This window comes from Salmo salar, chromosome ssa21 (assembly GCF_905237065.1).
Source record: "Salmo salar chromosome ssa21, Ssal_v3.1, whole genome shotgun sequence".
In the NCBI taxonomy this organism is placed as follows: Eukaryota; Metazoa; Chordata; class Actinopteri; order Salmoniformes; family Salmonidae; genus Salmo; species Salmo salar.
Window position 1 is genome coordinate 45,875,915 of NC_059462.1, and position 22,319 is coordinate 45,898,233.

General features: G+C 43.0%; 1 protein-coding gene across 2 annotated transcripts in view; it reads right to left on the minus strand.

Moving 5' to 3' along the window:
• LOC106595135 (ly6/PLAUR domain-containing protein 6B) overlaps positions 1–22,319 on the minus strand; it is a 55,858-nt gene that overhangs the window by 29,429 nt on the left and 4,110 nt on the right. Inside the window, exon 2 of one of the 2 annotated variants that reach the window (XM_045704834.1) lies at positions 3,011–3,065. The exons of the other annotated variant lie outside the window; for it this stretch is intronic. The gene's annotated coding sequence lies outside the window, so the exon portion shown is untranslated. The remainder of the gene's footprint in view (positions 1–3,010; positions 3,066–22,319) is intronic. 2 annotated transcript variants of the gene reach the window in all.

Here is a 22,319-nt window from a genome sequence, read left to right on the forward strand (position 1 = left end):
CTCCTGAGATGTGTGCAAACCTGGTGGCCAACTACAATAAACCTGCCATTAAAATTATAGACTGATCATTTCTTTGTCAGTGGGCAAACGTACAAAATCAGCAGGGCATCAAATACTTTTTTCCCTCACTGTACATAAAATCCCTTAAAGCTGCAATATGTAACTTTTGGGGCGACCCAACCAAATTCACATAGAAATGAGTGTTACAGATCTGTCATTCTCATTGAAAGCAATGAGAAAGCAAGCGGTACATCTGTTCTATGTGCGCTATTTCTATGCTTCCGGGTTTTTAAGTTTAGTTTTTGCGTCTTTTACTTTCAGTTTTGTACACCAGCTTCAAACAGCGGAAAATACAATATTTTTTTCTTATTAAAAATATATTTCACAGCGGTTTAGACAGAACAGTAAATTCTTTACACTATACTTGATCGTTTTGTCACATAAACAAAAATGGGTCAAACTATTAGAATTTTAGCAACCAGGAAATGGCGGAGCGATTTCTGCATAGTGCATCTATAAAGAAACCAAAGTTCTAAAAGTTAATTGGTAAACTTCGAAAGTTTCCGGTAATATACCATCCCTTTTTGCAACCCTAGATATGACCATTAAATTAAAGTAATGTAAATCATAGACAATAAATCCCAACTGTGACAGCTTCTATAAGTCATTTTAAATGGTTGATAGCATAGGGGGCAAGGGAACGGAGAGTGTAATCCGATAAGGAAACGATCAAAGCCATCACCCACTAAAGACTCCTACTAGTGCCCCACAGCTCCCTCAAGGCTGACACACTAAACTCAGGGGCGATAGCACAACACACAGTGTTATTAAAGTGCCTCCCGTCAGGGAAGTTGACTGCATATTGTGAAGAGGCATACAGTGCAATACGTAATTTAGGCATATGTCTAAATGAACAGAACATTCCCCAAATCCCCCATCATCAAGACAATGTTCTCACAGACTAAAAAGACACTTCAATGTAAATAACCATACCTGCATGTCCATAAATACCATTACCATCTAGGTTAAGCAGGTTTCCAGGACTGTCAAACAAATATGGTGCTTTGGTTTACTTGAAATATGGTGCCTGGTTTACTTTAAATAGCTGCTCAGTTTACTTTAAACATGGTGCCTGGTTTACTTGAAATATGGTGCCTGGTTTACTTGAAATATGGTGCCTGGTTTACTTGAAATATGGTGCCTGGTTTACTTGAAATATGGTGCCTGGTTTACTTGAAATATGGTGCCTGATTTACTTGAAACATGGTGCCTGGTTTACTTTAAACATGGTGCCTGGTTTACTTGAAATAAGGTGCCTGATTTACTTGAAATATGGTGCCTGGTTTACTTTAAACATGGTGCCTGGTTTACTTGAAATATGGTGCCTGATTTACTTGAAATATGGTGCCTGATTTACTTGAAATATGGTGCCTGGTTTACTTTAAATATGGTGCTTGGTTTACTTTAAATATGGTACCTGGTTTTTTATGACTGTTTATGGTGGCTGTCTCAATTAAAGAGAGGTTTGTGGAGCAGTGACCGTCTACTCAGACCAGCTACAACAAGGAAAAAACAAGTACAGAGACTGCTGAGACAAAAATCTTCAGGCAGCTTTACACTGAAATGTTTCAGCCATTTTCTGTATAGTGTTACACCCTACCAGTTTGGAAAGCCCTGGGCCAATCCAAATTACAGATTTATGGCTTTGTTTTTGTTAAACGTACAGAGGTAGAGAGACGGGGAGTCGCGTCATGACAGGGACTGTATGTAGGTGGACACACCAGTCACTAGTGTCAGCATGGCTTGACAGCGTGACAATGCTCAGTGACGCCTCGAGGGTTGTGGGTACCTCAATGGACACGGAATACAATGTGCGTCCCTATTTTTAGCTGCAGCTGATTGTGGGGGAGGAAAATGGGAGAAAGGCTTGAGTCATGGATTCAGAGGTGTTGTAGAACAGGATGTTGGTAACAAGCTGCTGATTCAGGGACAGTTCTGCCTTCTGTTTGTTTTTAACACAACCTATACAATAGCTATATTTTCTTAGACCCTTTTTAGACCCACTTTCTCAGTTGTGACATTACCCACTGCCTGCCTTGTGACAAGAGACAACGAAATGGGGGGATGGGGGGTTCTGGCTGCATCAGGTCTGTAGAAAGAGAGAGAGCTTCCATCAGCACCTTCCTGACCTGGCACAAAAACCATCAAGTCTAGAGAGAAACCATCACGTCTATAGAGAGAAACCATCACGTCTATAGAGAGAAACCATCACGTCTATAGAGAGAAACCATCACGTCTACAGAGAGAAACCATCACGTCTATAGAGAGAAACCATCACGTCTACAGAGAGAAACCATCACGTCTACAGAGAGAAACCATCACGTCTACAGAGAGAAACCATCACGTCTACAGAGAGAAACCATCACGTCTACAGAGAGAAACCATCACGTCTACAGAGAGAAACCATCACGTCTACAGAGAGAAACCATCACGTCTACAGAGAGAAACCATCACGTCTATAGAGAGAAACTATCACGTCTACAGAGAGAAACCATCACATCTACAGAGAGAAACCATCACGTCTATAGAGAGAAACCATCGCTGAGAAGTCCTGCCGACAAGAATGTGTTGGCTTTTAGAATCCCCTATTTGGAAGTAGAGAGAGGGGCTCGGGTTACTGTGTGTGTGTGTGTGTGTGTGTGTGTGTGTGTGTGTGTGTGTGTGTGTGTGTGTGTATTTGTGTGTGTGTGTATTTGTGTGTGTGTGTATGGAGAGCAGCAGACTTGTTGAGCCTGTCGCAAAGACTCAAAGAGATGCATGTTTTCCCTCCCTGTATCATTTCCCTGGAAGGCATTCCAATAATGCCAATAGTTATAAAAGTTGACCTATAGGATACGATCCCAAACAAATAAAAACATGTTGCAGAATGCCCAGAAGGACAACAGAGATGAGAAGCAGAGTGAGGAACATCAACGTAAGGAGCATGCCAACCTAGAAATAACAGAATTACCTGAGATATCCTGATACAATCTTCAGTCAGAGTGTTTCTCTCAGTCTTCAGTCTTCTTTTACATAAAAAAGAGAAGGAGAGGTGGTGAGAAAAGTATCCCCAGTCTTCTCCCGACACTGTCTGCTCTAAACAAGTTCCCGAGCGTGGTTTTAAACATCTCCCCGTCTCTGTTCTCGTCTTCTCCCGACACTGACGCTTCACTGTGGATCATCCTCCATTACAGGAAGTGACTGAGGGGCTGGTCACTGCTCTTTCACAAACCCCTCAGGCCTAAGCGCCTATAAAACCAAAGGGTCCTTTACTTCAGCCTTTACTGCTCTTTTGTGTGTGGGTCATTCTCCCTCTTGTTTGACAATACCAGGCGGTCAGAGCACAGGCAGGCACAGGGGTTGTAAAGCACTCAGGCTCTGTAGACAACCCTCTGATCAACACCAGGGTCTTAGTAATGGCCATTGTGAGCTACAGGGCCAGAGGTCTCACCTGCTGTGGATGGCCTAGCAAGTCTAGAATGGAGGTTGACCTCCCATCGGTAGGCCTATAGCCTGGGCTGAACGCTTTTAATAATGACTATTTGAGGAACAACTTGCAGAGGGATTGGCTACATTTTAAAGCAAGTCAGGAAATTGCATTAACAATACCTTATCCTTATGGAAATCACTGTAGATGGTGTTCTAACAGAACACCTGTATTTTCTTCATTTGCTATGTGCTCTCTAAAGTTTAGCCATCAGATTTGTCGGCAATATGCAGGTTAAACTATGTTGGTTCGCATGACTGGGCTCCCGAGTGGCGCAGCGGTCTAAGGCACTGCATCTCAGTGCTAGAACTGTCACTACAGACCCTGGTTCGATTCCGGGCTGTATCACAACGGGACGTGATTGGGAGTCCCATAGGACGGTGCACAATTGTGTTAGGGTTTGGCCGGGGGTAGGCCGTCATTGTAAATAAGAATTTGTTCTTAACGGACTTGCCTAGTTTAATAAAGGTAAAAAAATAAATAACTGGTCTCGTTTAGGGAATATCCTGAAGACAGAGGATTACAGTAAACAAAGCCAGTGAAGTGTGAAAAAGGACTTAAGAGAATAGCTGGGAGCAAAGCACTCCTCTAGCCTCAAAGGCTGCTCAGAAATCTATGGTATGTCTGTGGTCGGTCAGTCAAAAAACGCTGTTGGGAAGAACGTGAACTTTCATCTTTCTTTTTTTACTTTTTCTCTCTAAAATCAGATTATATCAGTCAAGATCTCATCTATAGTTCTCTCTGAAGGCTTTGAAATGCTAATAAAACAAACACAGAGCCTAAACTAGTCCAGGTGGATGGAGTTTAGTGCGTTTTTACTGCCTGGTAATGGCCATATAAAAGCTACCCTAAGTGTTCTGCACGGGACTCCAACACAACGTTAACACAACCATCCGATTAGAGTCAACCATTAGCTAGGAGGTACAGCATTTATTTAGCCATTTTACAGCAGGATGTTCATCAGTTTTGACATATAGTTGGACATTTCTGAACTTTGCCTTTGACTATGAAGGCTGATACTAAAACTGTGTGTTATATACATTGCATGTTATATTTAAGCAATAAGGTACGAGGGGGTGTGGTATATGGCCAATATACCATGGTTATGGGTTGTTCTTATTCACGACGCAACGCAGAGTGTCTGGATACAGCCCTTAGCCGTGGTATAATGGCCATATACCACAAACCTCTGAGGTGCCTTATTGCTATTACAAACTGGTTACTAACTTAATTAGAGCTGTAAAAATAAATGTTTTGTCATACCCATGGTATACGGTCTGATATACCACGGCTGTCAGCCAATCAGCTTTCAGGGCTTGAACCACCCAGTTTATAATTAAGCAATAAGGCACGAGGGGGTGTGGTATATGGCCAATATACCACGGCTAAGAGCTGTTCTTATGCATGACAACGCAGAGTGCCTGGATACAGCCCTTAGCCATGGTATATTGACCATATACTGTACCACAAACCCCCAAGGGGCCTTATTGCTATTATAAGCTGGTTACCAACAAAATTAGTAAAAAGTACTTGTCATACCCGTGGTATATGGTCTAATATACCACGGCTTTCAGCCAATCAGCATGCAGGGCTCGAACCACTCGGTTTATAGTCAGTAGTTTCCTGTCCTACATTGTTTTACAATGACAACAAAAACATGGCGGGAGATGAAAAGACTGGGGGAATCACCTTGGTACTAAATTTGTGCTAGTCCATTCATTTAACCTAGAAAATGGCTTATTGGCGTGCCAGAGACAGCCCTCTCATTAAACACAGCCCCAGGGGGAACAGGTCGACGGTACAGTCTCAAACCAACACTTAAAGCTACCTTGCCTTCCCCCTGGCCATTTCAGGTGGGTATACAGTGATACAGTGGAGGACGTGAGGTGATGAATTGAGGTAATAAATTGGCGAGGGTAATGTGTGGTTGTTATCTGACCTCGTCTTTTCATGCCTCAGTGAGAGGCGAGGGGTGGAGCAGAGCAAAGGGGGAGGATCCTGATTGTTTGCCCCTTGGATATAGGTTTTGTTTTCCTGCGTGCTGAATCTTGGGTCATGCTGGTTCTGAATGACGTTCCAGAAAAAGAGCGGGAAAGAAAACACCCTTCTACTGTTAAGTGATTCATTCTGGTTGCATCATGTTAAAGATGTCACGTTCTAGATATAAGCCAAACATGGCAGCTTCTAGTTGTGCTGTCGACAGTGCAGAAACTCCATCTTATGTGGAATATATTGGCAATGGAATCATTTGTGTAGCTCTCAAAGACATTCTAAAGGGGGATATTGAAGACAGAAATGCAACATTGTTGCATTTGAATAAATTGTCTTGCATTAGCCTAATAAACGTCTAGCAGTCTCATTCAATGGGCAAAGAATAGGAAATGGTTTGAAGACGCATAAAACGAATCTGACTATGACCGAGGGTGTGTTTAATTCACTTATCCCTCAAAGTGAACTGGGAAGAGAGATGCTCCTCCTCCTGAAAAGTAAGGGATCCATATAAACAGGTTAATCCGTTTCAGATGCCTGACCAATTATGGCTAACTTAAGCAAAACATACAACTCTATGCTAACAGAATGACGGTTTGTGCTGTTTGTGCTGTCATTCTGTCACCAAACTTTGCATCTCCACTGTTCTTCAGTGGAAATTGTTAAAAGTAGTCCTTGGGCATAGAGTTTAACTTTGCAATCATTGATTTTTGTTTGACATACATTTTAAAGTGAGTCTCAGCATCACTGTGGAATTACCCATCTCACATTTCATTCTTATCTCTGAAATAGACAGCCAACTTTTCCTTGTGTATCGTTTTCAACTGGAGAAATGTCTAAAGTAACTGCCAATCCAACATGCTTTAGGATTACTTGAGTAATGTGTATCCCAGCCTAGCTGATCGTCAAACAGTAGTCTACACAGCCCAGAGTTTACCCAAATCCAGGAAACATACCACTAATCTGCATACTCCAAATCCAGGAAATACAACACTAATCTGCACACTCCAAATCCAGGAAATACAACACTAATCTGCACACTCCAAATCCAGGAAACACAACACTAATCTGCACACTCCAAATCCAGGAAACACAACACTAATCTGCACACTCCAAATCCAGGAAACACAACACTAATCTGCACACTCCAAATCCAGGAAACACAACACTAATCTGCACACTCCAAATCCAGGAAACACAACACTAATCTGCACACTCCAAATCCAGGAAACACAACACTAATCTGCATACTCCAAATCCAGGAAACACAACACTAATCTGCATACTCCAAATCCAGGAAATACAACACTAATCTGCACACTCCAAATCCAGGAAATACAACACTAATCTGCACACTCCAAATCCAGGAAACACAACACTAATCTGCACACTCCAAATCCAGGAAACACAACACTAATCTGCACACTCCAAATCCAGGAAACATACCACTAATCTGCATACTCCAAATCCAGGAAGCACAACACTAATCTGCATACTCCCGAATCCAGGAAGCACAACACTAATCTGCACACTCCAAATCCAGGAAACACAACACTAATCTGCATACTCCCGAATCCAGGAAGCACAACACTAATCTGCACACTCCAAATCCAGGAAACACAACACTAATCTGCACACTCCAAATCCAGGAAACACAACACTAATCTGCATACTCCAAATCCAGGAAACATACCACTAATCTGCACACTCCAAATCCAGGAAACACAACACTAATCTGCACACTCCAAATCCAGGAAACACAACACTAATCTGCATACTCCCGAATCCAGGAAGCACAACACTAATCTGCACACTCAAAATCCAGGAAACACAACACTAATCTGCACACTCCAAATCCAGGAAACACAACACTAATCTGCACACTCCAAATCCAGGAAACACAACACTAATCTGCAAACTCCAAATCCAGGAAACACAACACTAATCTGCAAACTCCAAATCCAGGAAACACAACACTAATCTGCACACTCCAAATCCAGGAAACATACCACTAATCTGCACACTCCGAATCCAGGAAACATACCACTAATCTGCACACTCCAAATCCAGGAAATACAACACTAATCTGCAAACTAAGAAAAACAAACTTTTGTCCAGTAGCCAAGTTAAAGCTTGTCAAATAGAGTTCATAGAGCTCGTTTAAAAAGGGAAATCTACTGTGGACTCTTACAGTACCCTGATGTCTAGATTAAATATAACTTTCAACTTTTGTGCCATTTGCTCCACGACATCAAGGCATCACGACACCTTCACCACCTTTACTCTCCTTCTCAAGACAGCGCTTCCTCCAGAGAACTATCCTTTGTCATTACACAGGTGTGAGAGAGACTAGACCGGGTCATTACACAGGGGCGAGAGACCAAGGTCAGTTTAATTGACCGTCTGATTCCGCCCCTCTGCATCCCCTTACAGCTCCTTAAACCCCCCCGCTGCTCCTACCCTACTCCTCAGGTTCCAGCCCGCTAGGTCCAGGAAAAGGGAGAGACTTCAAAACAAGGACTGTCTTTGTATCACCCCACTCTGCCAGGAAATTGAAAACGCTTTTGCCGTTGAGGTCGTAGAGAGGAGAGGACATGGTCCTAGAAAATCACCTGAGCCATCTCAGGTATCGTTGTGATGTCCACTGATGTCCAAGATGGCGTAGCAGTCAGACGTCTTTGTCCTCGTCTTGTCCCGTGTATATATCTTTTTTCTTCGCATATATTTTTTAAAATATTTTTCCTAAACCTCAACTTCAATATACTCTCCTGCAACCCGCCTCACCCAATGTGGTATGGATCTGATATTTTCTAAAGTATTTTTCTTTACTTTCAAACCAGATTCCCCCAACAGAAGCTAGCTAGCTAACTAACTAGCTACTAGCTCGTAGTCAGCTAACCACTGCTAGCAGTCATCAGCTAACCGCTAGCTCGGAAATCTCTCGCCAGTTTGCACAACGCGATTCAAACCAGAGCATACCGGACTTATTTTGTCTGCTAAATGACGTAAATGTAAATGTAAATGTAATTTTCTCTCCATACCCCCGGATTCCTACCGCAAGCTCTGAACCTTTTCACCTGGATCATCGCAGCTAGCTAGCTGCAATCCGAGTTGCTACTCCTGGCTAACGTCTCTGTCCTGAAGCAAGCACCAATTAGCCTGGAGCTAGCCCATGCTAGGCCCATCTCCTGGCTAGCTGAAGAGGTCCATCAGCCACTCCTTTGGGCTACAATACCTATTTTGGACCCCTTTTACTACACAAAGCCCTGCTAATCCATCACAACTGGACTACCGACGTAATCTGCCCGAGGGTTATTTTTGCAACAGGACCCTTCGTTGCGACGTCCCCTGAATGCCCATCCCCTGAATAGGTCCATCGACCAATTTCTTGGGCCACTATACCTATTTTGCCAATTGGACTGGGCACCTTTACTACACGGAACCCTACTAATCCATCACGGCTGGTCTGCCGACGGAACCGCACGAGGAGGCTCCGCACGAGGAGGCTACAACAGACTTCTTCCGTCGCGACGTACCTCTAAGGCCCTTCTGCTAGCTTGCTAGCCCCGGCCTGCTAGCTGTCTGAATTGCCGTGTCTCCAGCCAGCTTAACTACTCACTGGACCCCTATGATCACTCGGCTACACATGCCTCTCCCTAATGTCAATATGCCTTGTCCATTGCTGTTTTGGTTAGTGATTATTGTCTTATTTCACTGTAGAGCCTCTAGCCATGCTCAATATGCCTTAGCTAACCCTTCAGTTCCACCTCCCACACATGCGGTGACATCACCTGGTTTAAATTATGTTTCTAGAGACAATATATCTCTCATCATCACTCTATGCCTAGGTTTACCTCCACTGTATTCACATCCTACCATACCTTTGTCTGTACATTATGCCTTGAATCTATTCTATCGCGCCCAGAAACCTGCTTCTTTTACTCTCTGTTCCGAACGTACTAGACGACCAGTTCTTTAGGCTTTAGCCGTACCCTTATCTTACTCCTCCTCTGTTCCTCTGGTGATGTAGAGGTTAATCCAGGTCCAGCAGTTCCTAGCTCCACTCCCATTCCCCAGGCGCTCTTATTTGTTGACTTCTGTAACCGTAAAAGCCTTGATTTCATGCATGTTAACATTAGAAGCCTCCTCCCCAAGTTTGTTTTATTCACTGCCTTAGCACACTCTGCCAAACCGGATGTCCTAGCCGTGTCTGAATCCTGGCTTAGGAAGACCACCAAAAACCCTGAAATTCCATCCCGAACTATAAAATTTTCCGACAAGATAGAACTGCCAAAGGGGGCGAAGTGGCAATCTACTGCAGAGATCTGTCATACTATCCAGGTCTGTGCACAAACAATTCGAGCTTCTACTTTTAAAAATCCACCTTTCCAGAAACAAGTCTCTCACCGTTGTCGCTTGCTATAGACCACCCTCTGCCCCCAGCTGTGCCCTGGACACCATATGTGAATTTATTGCCCCCCATCTATATTCAGAACTCGTGCTGCTAGGTGACCTAAAATGGGACATGCTTAACACCCCGGCCATCCTACAATCTAAGCTTGATGCCCTCAATCTCACAGAAATTATCAATGAACCTACCAGGTACAACCCCAAATCCGTAAACACGGGCACCCTCATAGATATCATCCTAACCAACTTGCCCTCCAAATACACCTCTGTTGTCTTCAACCAAGATCTCAGCAATCACTGCCTCATTGCCTGCATCCATAATGGGTCTGCGGTCAAACGACCACCCCTCATCACTGTCAAACACTCCCTAAAACACTTCAGCGAGCAGGCCTTTCTAATCGACCTGGCCCGGGTATCCTGGAAGGATATTGACCTCACCCCGTCAGTAGAGGATGCCTGGTTATACTTTAAAAGTGCCTTTCTCACCATCTTAAATAAGCATGCCCCATTAAAAAAATGTAGAACCAGGAACAGATATAGCCCTTGGTTCACTCCAGACCTGACTGCCCTTGACCAGCACAAAAACATCCTGTGGCGTACTGCATTAGCATCAAATAGCCCCCGTGATATGCAACTTTTCAGGGAAGTTAGGAACCAATATACACAAGCAGTTAGGAAAGCTAAGGCTAGCTTTTTCATACAGAAATTTGCATCCTGTAGCACAAACTCAAAAAAGTTCTGGGACACTGTAAAGTCCATGGAGAATAAGAGCACCTCCTCCCAACTGCCCACAGCACTGAGGCTAGGAAACACTGTCACCACCGATATATCCACGATAATTGAGAATTTCAATAAGCATTTTTCTACGGCTGGCCATGCTTTCCACCTGGCTACCTCTACCCCGGTCAACTGCCCTGCACCCCCCACAGCAACTCACCCAAGCCTCCCCCATTTCTAGCTGATGTTCTGAAAGAGCGGCAAAATCTGGACTCCTACATATCAGCCAGGCTTGACAATCTGGACCCTCTATTTCTAAAATGATCTGCTGAAATTGTTGCAACCCCTATTGCTAGAATGTTCAACCTCTCTTTCGTATCGTCTGAGATCCCCAAAGATTGGAAAGCTGCCGCGGTCATCCCCCTCTTCAAAGGGGGAGACACTCTAGACCCAAACTGCTACAGACCTATATCTATCCTACCCTGCCTTTCTAAGGTCTTCGAAAGCCAAGTTAACAAACAGATCACTGACCATTTTGAATCCCACAGTACCTTCTCCGCTATGCAATCTGGCTTCCGAGCTGGTCAAGGGTGCACCTCAGCCACGCTCAAGGTCCTAAACGATATCATAACTGCCATTGATAAGAGACAATACTGTGCAGCCGTATTCATCGACCTGGCCAAGGCTTTCGACTCTGTCAATCACCACATTCAACAGCCTTGGCTTCTCAAATGACTGCCTCGTCTGATTCACCAAAGTCTTCTCTGATAGAGTTCAGTGTGTCAAATCGGAGGGCCTGTTGTCCGGATCTCTGGCAGTCTCTATAGGGGTTCTACAGGGTTCAATTCTCGGGTCGAATCTCTTCTCTGTATACATCAATGATGTCGCTCTTGCTGCTGGTGATTCTCTGATCCACCTCTACGCAGACGACACCATTCTGTATACATCTTGGCCCTTCTTTGGACACTGTGCTAACTAACCTCCAGATGAGCTTCAATGCCATACAACTCTCCTTCCGTGGCCTCCAACTGCTCTTAAATGTAAGTAAAACTAAATGCATGCTCTTCAACCGATCGCTGCCCGCACCTGCCCGCCCGTCCAGCATCACCACTCTGGACGGTTCTGACCTAGAATATGTGGACAACTACAAATACCTAGGTGTCTGGTTAGACTGTAAACTCTCCTTCCAGACCCACATTAAGCATCTCCAATCCTAAATTAAATCTAGAATCGGCTTGCTATTTCACAACAAAGCATCCTTCACTCATGCTGCCAAACATACCCTCGTAAAACTGACTATCCTACCGATCCTCAACTTCGGCGATGTCATTTACAAAATAGCCCGCAACACTCTATTCAACAAATTGGATGCAGTCTATCACAGTACCATCCGTTTTGTCACCAAAGCCCCATATACTACCCACCACTGCGACCTGTGCTCTTTCGTTGGCTGGCCCTCGTTTCATACTCCTCGCCAAACCCACTGGCTCCAGGTCATCTACAAGTCTTTGCTAGGTAAAGCCCCTCCTTATCTCAGTTCACTGGTCACCATAGCAGCACCCACCCGTAGCACGCGCTCCAGCAGGTATATTTCACTGGTCACCCCCAATGCCAATTCCTCTTTGGCTGCCTTTCCTTCCAGTTCTCTGCTGCCAATGACTGGAACAAACTGCAAAAATCACTGAAGCTGGAGACTCTTATCTCCCTCTCTAACTTCAAGCACCAGCTGTCAGAGCAGCTCACAGATCATTGCACCTGTACATAGCCCAGCCAACTACCTCATCCCCATACTGTATTTATTTATTTAGCTCCTTTGCACCCCAGTATCTGTAGAAAGAATAGAGACTAATGTGCATTTGTGCTGTGTCAGCTAAGTGGTGATCTGTCTATTGAGCTTGAATAGTTTGATATAACAGTGATTTCCAGGATCAGGCTTATCCAGCTTAGTTTTCAATTGGTTTCAAATGGCCTACTACTCCACCCATCTAAAGTTTATAGTAGTGCTGGGACGATAAATCGAAAATTACAGACACGGACCATACCGCTCACTTATTATGGACACGGACCATACCGCTCACTTATTATGGACACGGACCATACCGCTCACTTATTATGGACACGGCCCATACCGCTCACTTATTATGGACACGGCCCATACCGCTCACTTATTATGGACACGGCCCATACCGCTCACTTATTATGGACACGGACCATACCGCTCACTTATTATGGACACGGACCATACCGCTCACTTATTATGGACACGGACCATACCGCTCACTTATTATGGACACGGACAATATCGCTCACTTATCGCAGGAATTTTGCTGATATCATTTCATTACGATAAGCAGCCTATACTAGAGAAATGTGAAGTTTGATATGGGTTATTGTTAAATGGGACAATTGATGGTTACAACCATAGTAGTAGATACAAGTAGTTGTAGTTTAAAGGACAATTAAAAACAAACAGCACATTGTTATAAACATAATCGTTCTATTTATAGTTATCCCATCAATTCAAGTAATTTATCTCAATATGGATTTTTGTCCATATAGCGTAGCTCTAGTGTGTGGTACAGTTCATGTCCAACCATTTACCAGCTACCTATGAAGCACTGCCATAATATGTGAAACCCAGCATATACTATAGCTATACCCTGTCTAAGCTACTTGACCCCATCAACTGTCAACTGGCAAACATAACTGTAAAAATCCAGAGGGTTTAAGTTTTTTTTCAAATACATAAAAAAAACATCACAAAAGTGAATTATAGAATTCTTAAGATTTGGTTATATTGGTAGTCTAAAATGTGCTCAGGAGGACAACGCTGTCTTTCAAACATCAGATGCTGAGTCACAATGAAATGGGTGAGCCTGGAATTGAAGGTGTTTTCCCAATACAAGGCATTTTATTAAATGGAAAAACACAAGGCTTTTTACAGCTGGGGGAGGAAGCTCATTCAAGGGACTATGGCAGTTAAACAGGTAGAGCTTGGATGTGCATTTTAACAGTAAACCAATTAGGCTTTATATCTTTTCAATGTGCCACCTGTAACATGCTCTAAACTGGAGCACTACGTACACACTTCGTCTTTTATCGATTTTAGGAGCACTGGCGGTAACATGCCAACATTTGAATAAAGTCAGTTTTAAGGGCAATGGCTGTAATAGGCCAACATTTAAATAAAGTTGGTTTTGGGGGGACTGGTGGTAACAGGCCACATTTAATTAAAGTCAGTTTTAGGGGGACTGGCAATAACAGGCCAACAGTTGCATAAAGCTGGTTTTGGGGGGACTGGCGATAACAGGCAACATTTAAATAGTCGGTTTTAGGGGTACTGGAGGTAACAGGCCAACATTTAAAAGTCCTACACAGTCAAATCAAATCAAATGATATTTGTCACATGTGCCAAATACAACAGGTGTAGACCTTAGTGAAATGCTTACTTACAAGCCCTTAACCAACAACGCAGTTAAGAAAAATACCTTAAAAAAATAAGAAATAAAAGTAACTAATAATTAAAGAGCAGCAGTAAAATAACAATAGCGAGGCTATGTACAGGGGGTACCGGTACAGAGTCAATGTGCGGGGCACCGGTAAGTCGAGGTAGTTGAGGTCATATACACATGTAGGTAGAGTTATTAAAGTGACTATGTATAGATAATAACAGAGTAGCAGCAGAGTAAAAGGGAAGATTTTTTAGGGAATGTGTAAGAATCTATTTGACATATTTATTGTTCTGTGTAATTTTACCCACAAATGTTATATTTTTATTACCTTTATTACCTTTTTTAACATAAAAGCACTCTTTTAGTGTAAGTTAAAAACACTTGGTCCAAGTTAATTTAGCCTTAACATAAAAATATACATTAAACATAGCCATTTGATTAGATGTTCAGTAGTCTTATGGCTTGGAGGTAGAAGCTGTTTGGAAGCCTCCGGTAGTGCTTGCCATGCGGTAGCAGAGAGAACAGTCTATGATAAGGGAATTTATATGTTTAAGGTAATGACTAAAGAATTTCACCCTGAAACATAATTATTAGATTATGTAACATGTATTATGAATAATTAGACAAATGTAACTATTAGTAATTATTAGATTATGTAATATGTATAATGAATAATTAGACTGATAAACTTAAGTCCAATAAGGTTTGGCCGAGACTAGTAAGGGAGAGAAATGTGTGTGTGTGACTAAGAAAATACAGAGGACAATTAAACTATTCATGACCTAACCTGGTTAGAACTCTAAGAAACTTACGACAGGAAAGGGAGTCCTGTCAAGGTCCCTCTAATCTCGGGAGGATAGAACTGCCAGCCTGGTAGTGATAAACAAGGAATGAGGACTGTGGGGAAAGATACAGACACACAAACAGTAGGTGGGATGTATGTGCTTGTAAGGAGGTGGGGGAAATGGGAGTTATAAAATGTAATGTCTTTGCATTCTTGACTTTAGAACGTTCTCTGAATAAACTTTACGGACCTTTTGCATAAGCTGAGCCTTTGCCTAATTATTATTAAACCCAGGGTCTTACAAACCTCGGGGATTGGTCAAAGCTTAAATAATTGTTTAGTTATGATCATTGGGATTGAAAATTCTCGTGACAGTCTATGACAAGGGTGGCTGGAGTCTTTGACAATTTGTAGGGCCTTCATCTGACACCGCCTGGTATAGAGGTCCTTGATGGCAGGAAGCTTGGCCCCAGTGATGTACTGTGCCATGTGCACTACCCTCTGTAGTGCCTTGCGGTCGGAGGCCGAGCAGTTACCATACCAGGCAGTGATGCAACCAGTCAGGATGCTCTCGATGGTGCAGCTGTAGAACCTTTTGAGGATCTGAGGACCAATGCCAAATCTTCTGAGGGGGAATAGGTTTTGTTGTGCCCTCGTCACGACTGTCTGGGTGTGCTTGTACCATGTTAGTTTGTTGGTCATGTTGACACCAAGGAACTTGAAGCTCTCAACCTGCTCCACTACAGCCCTGTCAATGAGAATGAGGGCGTAACTCACGTTTGTGTAAGATGGTTAGCATAGCTAGCATACAGAAATCGGTGGCGGTAGTCAAAGTCGTTTTTAACTGCAATGCAGTTGATTGGTAACGATGACAAGAACATGTATTGGGGTTGACATCCATACAACCATTACACTCTGATTTTTACCTCAACATTAAAGCCTGAGTCACCTTAGACGTAAGGGAATGAACATCAAAACAGTGTACAGTAAGTGTACCAGACAATTTATTGTTGTCTCTGCATTAGCATTACAAATGACAATATGTTCATAATTGTATCTACTGACCAGACATTTAGTTGATCATTTACAATAGCCCAGCATAGCCAAAATATTGATCAACATGAACACTCATGAGAAATAAAGGTGAGAAATAATGGTGAGATCATTTGACATAAAAAATGATATTAGAGCCATAAGCCTAATATAGACAGCCGGCCGGCCACACTACCAGTGTGCAGGACCCATTGATTCGTACAATTTGTAACACTCATCTCCCGTACAAATGCTTGAAAAAAAAACATACAAAAGAATGATGTCATATCACATAAAAGTGAATTACTTAAGTTCAGGAAATGAAACCAACTACAGAGCTTGACGGGGAGGGGGACACATGTAGAGCTCTGTGCGGGACCAATGTATTAATCCTGCTCCCAACCACCACACGCTTTCTGTCTGACTCCCATCCGCTACTGTAAGAGCTGGTCCCGAACCCAACAGCGGTCCCACAATGTTATTTTAGGTGTATGTGATGCAGCTCACTGCCAGTCATGGTCCCAGCAATTGTGTACCCTATAGGCAATATCAAAATACGCATAAATAACATAAGAAATAGGTTCGATTACCAGAGATTCTCACATGGCTCATTATATTAGGCTCGTGATATTACTGTGCTATTTCAGCCAATAGGCTAGATGTAGTTTGAAGAGAGCCAAGTTGGAGAGACATGCACTTTCTCTTGAGCTACGTTTTACAGCCTACCTTTTCTAGGCAATGTAGTAAACTATAGCCTAATTATTTTTTAGGAAGTACACTTCTTTGGAAAGATAACTGCCCTGTGATTCTCCCCCCAGCATAGGCAGCCTATTCTATTTCATTGAGACCACACATATACTAGGCACACTTGATCTGGCACGCCCAACTTAACTTGAAGCAGTGAATTCTGAGTGTGTGAATAATGTAACAAAGATGTGCTTTTATTACAATAGGTAGGCCTAGGCTAACGCATACAAATAAAAAGACAACCGTTTCCCAATAATCGTCAGGACAACAAAAATATTTTCATCCCAAAGTCTGATCTGACCACCTGCTCCCAACCACAGCATGAAAGATGCCGACCGCGCCGCAATGATCTCGGTCGGGACCCGCGGTTCCCAAGCAAAAGAAGCCTTTTAGACCCATGTACCCGATTCAGTCACCCCCAAGATTGAAATAGGAGACAACTCCAGCTATAGCCTCCTCCTTGTCAGGCTTCTCAAACTGGGCAGACAGGAGTCCTGGGATGGACAGCTCACACAGCTTCCTCACAAGGGTCAAGGGTGACCTCGTTGAAGAGTAGATGCAGGAGCCGGTCTACGTAGCCTGTAATGTTTTTGAAAAGGAACATTTTTGTTAAATGGGTATTGAATTCATTGTATTTACTGCATTTACTGAGTTATGATGCTATTAATTTGTTGATGTAGTGACCTACTCATTCTACAATGTTTTTTCTGGAGGGTTTTGAAGTACTCAGTTTGAAATATGCATTACTTGGTTGTGGACTTTATTGTGAAACTTTTCAATGTTTGTATTTTTGTGTGGCCAAAATTCTCAATTGATTTGAAATGAATAACTATGACTTAGAGTATGTTGGGTCTGTCTTCACATCAGATACTTCCTTGGAAAAGCTGATTTTGTATCACAGCATTCCTGCTGCAGTGGTTGCCTTGGAAAAGCTGATTTTGTATCACAGCATTCCTGCTGCAGTGGTTGCCTTGGAAAAGCTGATTTTGTATCACAGCATTCCTGCTGCAGTGGTTGCCTTGGAAAAGCTGATTTTGTATCACAGCATTCCTGCTGCAGTGGTTGCCTTGGAAAAGCTGATTTTGTATCACAGCATTCCTGCTGCAGTGGTTGCCTTGGAAAAGCTGATTTTGTATCACAGCATTCCTGCTGCAGTGGTTGCCTTGGAAAAGCTGATTTTGTATCACAGCATTCCTGCTGCGGTGGTTGCCTTGGAAAAGCTGATTTTGTATCACAGCATTCCTGCTGCGGTGGTTGCCTTGGAAAAGCTGATTTTGTATCACAGCATTCCTGCTGCGGTGGTTGCCTTGGAAAAGCTGATTTTGTATCACAGCATTCCTGCTGCGGTGGTTGCCTTGGAAAAGCTGATTTTGTATCACAGCATTCCTGCTGCGGTGGTTGCCTTGGAAAAGCTGATTTTGTATCACAGCATTCCTGCTGCGGTGGTTGCCATGGGAAAGCTGATTTTGTATCACAGCATTCCTGCTGTGGTGATTGCCTTGGAAAAGCTGATTTTGTATCACAGCATTCCTGCTGCAGTGGTTGCCTTGGAAAAGCTGATTTTGTATCACAGCATTCCTGCTGCAGTGGTTGCCTTGGAAAAGCTGATTTTGTATCACAGCATTCCTGCTGCAGTGGTTGCCTTGGAAAAGCTGATTTTGTATCACAGCATTCCTGCTGCGGTGGTTGCCTTGGAAAAGCTGATTTTGTATCACAGCATTCCTGCTGCAGTGGTTGCCTTGGAAAAGCTGATTTTGTATCACAGCATTCCTGCTGCGGTGGTTGCCTTGGAAAAGCTGATTTTGTATTACAGCATTCCTGCTGCGGTGGTTGCCTTGGAAAAGCTGATTTTGTATTACAGCATTCCTGCTGTGGTGGTTGCCTGGAAAAGCTGATTTTGTATTACAGCACTATGGTCAGAGCTTGCGAGATCCACTGATCGGCTGTCAGTGATGGTATGGCATCGGTCTTCAGGATTAGCTTCCTGGCAGGACCAGTCGAATGTTCTGCCCAATTAATAAACCAACTTTGCTCTAAATGTGCACTGCACACGCATGCCATGATCGTAATTTTCAGTGCAGCTTGTCCACCCAAAATGAAAAGCAGTCACTGCTGTCGGATGTCTTCATTCTTCTGAAAATAGTGTAACGTTAAATTAAGACTATGGCATCCAATCACGACACAGTCTGCTTTTCCAGCATGCCGGTAAGTAGTTTGCTAACTAAAAGTCACAACCCAGATGAAAATGGGTTAGTTACCAGTATCGTTCTGCCACGTTCTGCATGAGCTATCTTACAGTTTGTAAACAAAGCCATATGATGAGCACATGTGATGACGGTTTTAAGGCGTTACATATTTAAATTAGATAAGATTATAAGACGCTACCATTGGTGTATAACATTTCTGGGTTAATGTAACATTGAATAAAGCCAGACGTAATGCCTGCTTCCTGAATCCAAGTGTTTGGCATGCTGAGGGGGTAACTTTATGACCAACTGTGTTAATGTACCAACTAGTCATTTTTCATACTTGGGTCAACCTACTATGAAGTAGTTTCATCCAAATATCATCCAATTTTGATGAAAAACAAGATTTTCATTGTTCGGAATAAAGTCTGTTTTAGAGGCACTGGCGGTAACAGGTCAAGTGTCAGTAGATCAACTTAAGTACGTCCGTAAAACTCACCAGAATATTAACTCACCAGTCACACCAGAATATTAACTCACCCAGTCACACCAGAATATAAACTCACCCAGTCACACCAGAATATAAACTCACCAGTCACACCAGAATATAAACTCACCCAGTCACACCAGAATATAAACTCACCAGTCACACCAGAATATTAACTCACCCAGTCACACCAGAATATAAACTCACCAGTCACACCAGAATATAAACTCACCCAGTCACACCAGAATATAAACTCACCAGTCACACCAGAATATAAACTCACCCAGTCACACCAGAATATAAACTCACCCAGTCACACCAGAATATAAACTCACCAGTCACACCAGAATATAAACTCACCCAGTCACACCAGAATATAAACTCACCAGTCACACCAGAATATAAACTCACCAGTCACACCAGAATATAAACTCACCAGTCACACCAGAATATTAACTCACCAGTCACACCAGAATATTAACTCACCAGTCACACCAGAATATTAACTCACCCAGTCACACCAGAATATAAACTCACCAGTCACACCAGAATATTAACTCACCAGTCACACCAGAATATTAACTCACCCAGTCACACCAGAATATTAACTCACCCAGTCACACCAGAATATTAACTCACCCAGTCACACCAGAATATTAACTCACCCAGTCACACCAGAATATTAACTCACCAGTCACACCAGAATATTAACTCACCAGTCACACCAGAATATTGACTCACCAGTCACACCAGAATATTGACTCACCAGTCACACCAGAATATTGACTCACCAGTCACACCAGAATATTAACTCACCAGTCACACCAGAATATTAACTCACCCAGTCACACCAGAATATTAACTCACCCAGTCACACCAGAATATAAACTCACCCAGTCACACCAGAATATAAACTCACCCAGTCACACCAGAATATTAACTCACCAGTCACACCAGAATATTGACTCACCAGTCACACCAGAATATTGACTCACCCAGTCACACCAGAATATAAACTCACCCAGTCACACCAGAATATAAACTCACCAGTCACACCAGAATATTAACTCACCCAGTCACACCAGAATATTGACTCACCAGTCACACCAGAATATTAACTCACCAGTCACACCAGAATATTGACTCACCAGTCACACCAGAATATAAACTCACCAGTCACACCAGAATATTGACTCACCAGTCACACCAGAATATAAACTCACCAGTCACACCAGAATATTAACTCACCAGTCACACCAGAATATAAACTTTTCATGTGCATTGACTCACTCAGCAGCATCAGTTTGGAAGAGGAACTATTCAGTTGGGTGGAGTCTCTCTCTCTGGTTTAATAGGCTGTATAATTGGACCGTTCAATCCTTCAGTGACACAGAGACGAGCAGGCTATTGGGCCATTTCCCCAGTCAGTCTCCCTTTACCTTCGTCAACCTTGCTCCTCCAAGATCTAATCTATAGAGATGATGAGAGACTGGATTCTATCCCGGAGTACCCTTGTCCGATTTAGATTAAATGAAACTTCTTGAGCTATCCCACCTGGGCCCAGGGCCAAGGTAATTGAATAGAGATGTCTGGACGTTTTATCCAGCTAGGTTGAGGATAGTAATCCCTTCTCTCCTGGTTTCTCCTATGTCACCTGAGTGCAAAGCCGGTGATGGGGCTGCCACCTGGGCATTTTATTGGGCAGTGCCATGGCGAAGATTCAATCAGACAACGCCCTGCGTAGGTCTCTCCTGGGTCAGAGTTGTTGGAGCTACTCTTAACTCAACAGTCCAATGATGAACCATTTGCTTAGGCATTCATCTTTTGCCAGGACAAAACACCTTCTGGCCACAGGTGCCAACATTAAGATCAACACATTTGGGACAAGATTAGAAATTAAGATTTGGGTGTTCTGTTTATGGCCATGAGGTCTTTCCACAACACGTGTGATTCACCACCTTGGAGACTAACCAGAGAGAGCCCACTCCCACTCTGAAAGGCAGATCCATGACAGAGTTTAGTAAGAATTCACAAGTCAGTAGTGCAAAAAATTAAATAAAGCTTTGGCACTTTCTTATTCAATACTCTTGCTTTCAGACAAATCTCTCCCACCTCTCTTTCTTCTTTACCCTATCTTGCTTAAAATGTTGATTAAAGATAACCTCATGAGTTCCTACACGTTTTCCTCAGGTAGGACACAATGGGCAATGTGCCAACGGTCGTAAGCAACTCTTATCAGTCATTGTGGCAACCTGTTTGTCTTTGAGCCATAAATTCATCCCTGGACAGGGACCATCACCTCCCATCATCCACTCCCTTTTTTCAACAATGGCACATCTATGGGGATTATTTCTTTTGACATCATGGGTTGGAAAACTACCAGTCAAATGAGAATAATGTGGAAATGTTGTAGAATATCTCATATGCATTTAATTCGACTGGGGATTTCTCAAGACCCCACAGGGAGGCAGATTTCCTGAGGTAACTATGTTTAAGTATGGGGGAGGAGCCTGAGTAGGGGAAGTCCATCAATCTCTCTCTACACACAATGACATCCTGTCCTCATCTTGTCAATGACATAAACCGGTAGGTAGGCGGCATGACAATGGCATGACACCTGTGACAGATGTGTACTGCAGCCTCAGGGCTGAGCCGTTTTGCATGGCTTCATTAAGATCCTACACCTCAAAGCCCTGATGTGAACAAGATATGGGTTCTTCCTGACCCTGTATAATTATCATACGACATATTCCTGTAATGTTATGTTGTCATTTCGCTCCTGATGGAGTTGCTTCGATGTTTCACTAAGGTTAACTCCTTGCTGCAGGGGAGTTTATCTAAACGCCTTCTGAACAAAACTGTTTCCATCTGGTCATCCAACTTGATTCACTTTTGCAAGATTCCATTGAGTCTTAAAGTGAAGAAAATGCTCACAAACTACTGTAAGTGAGCAGCTATTTTATATAATAGTTTATATAATATGTAGCTT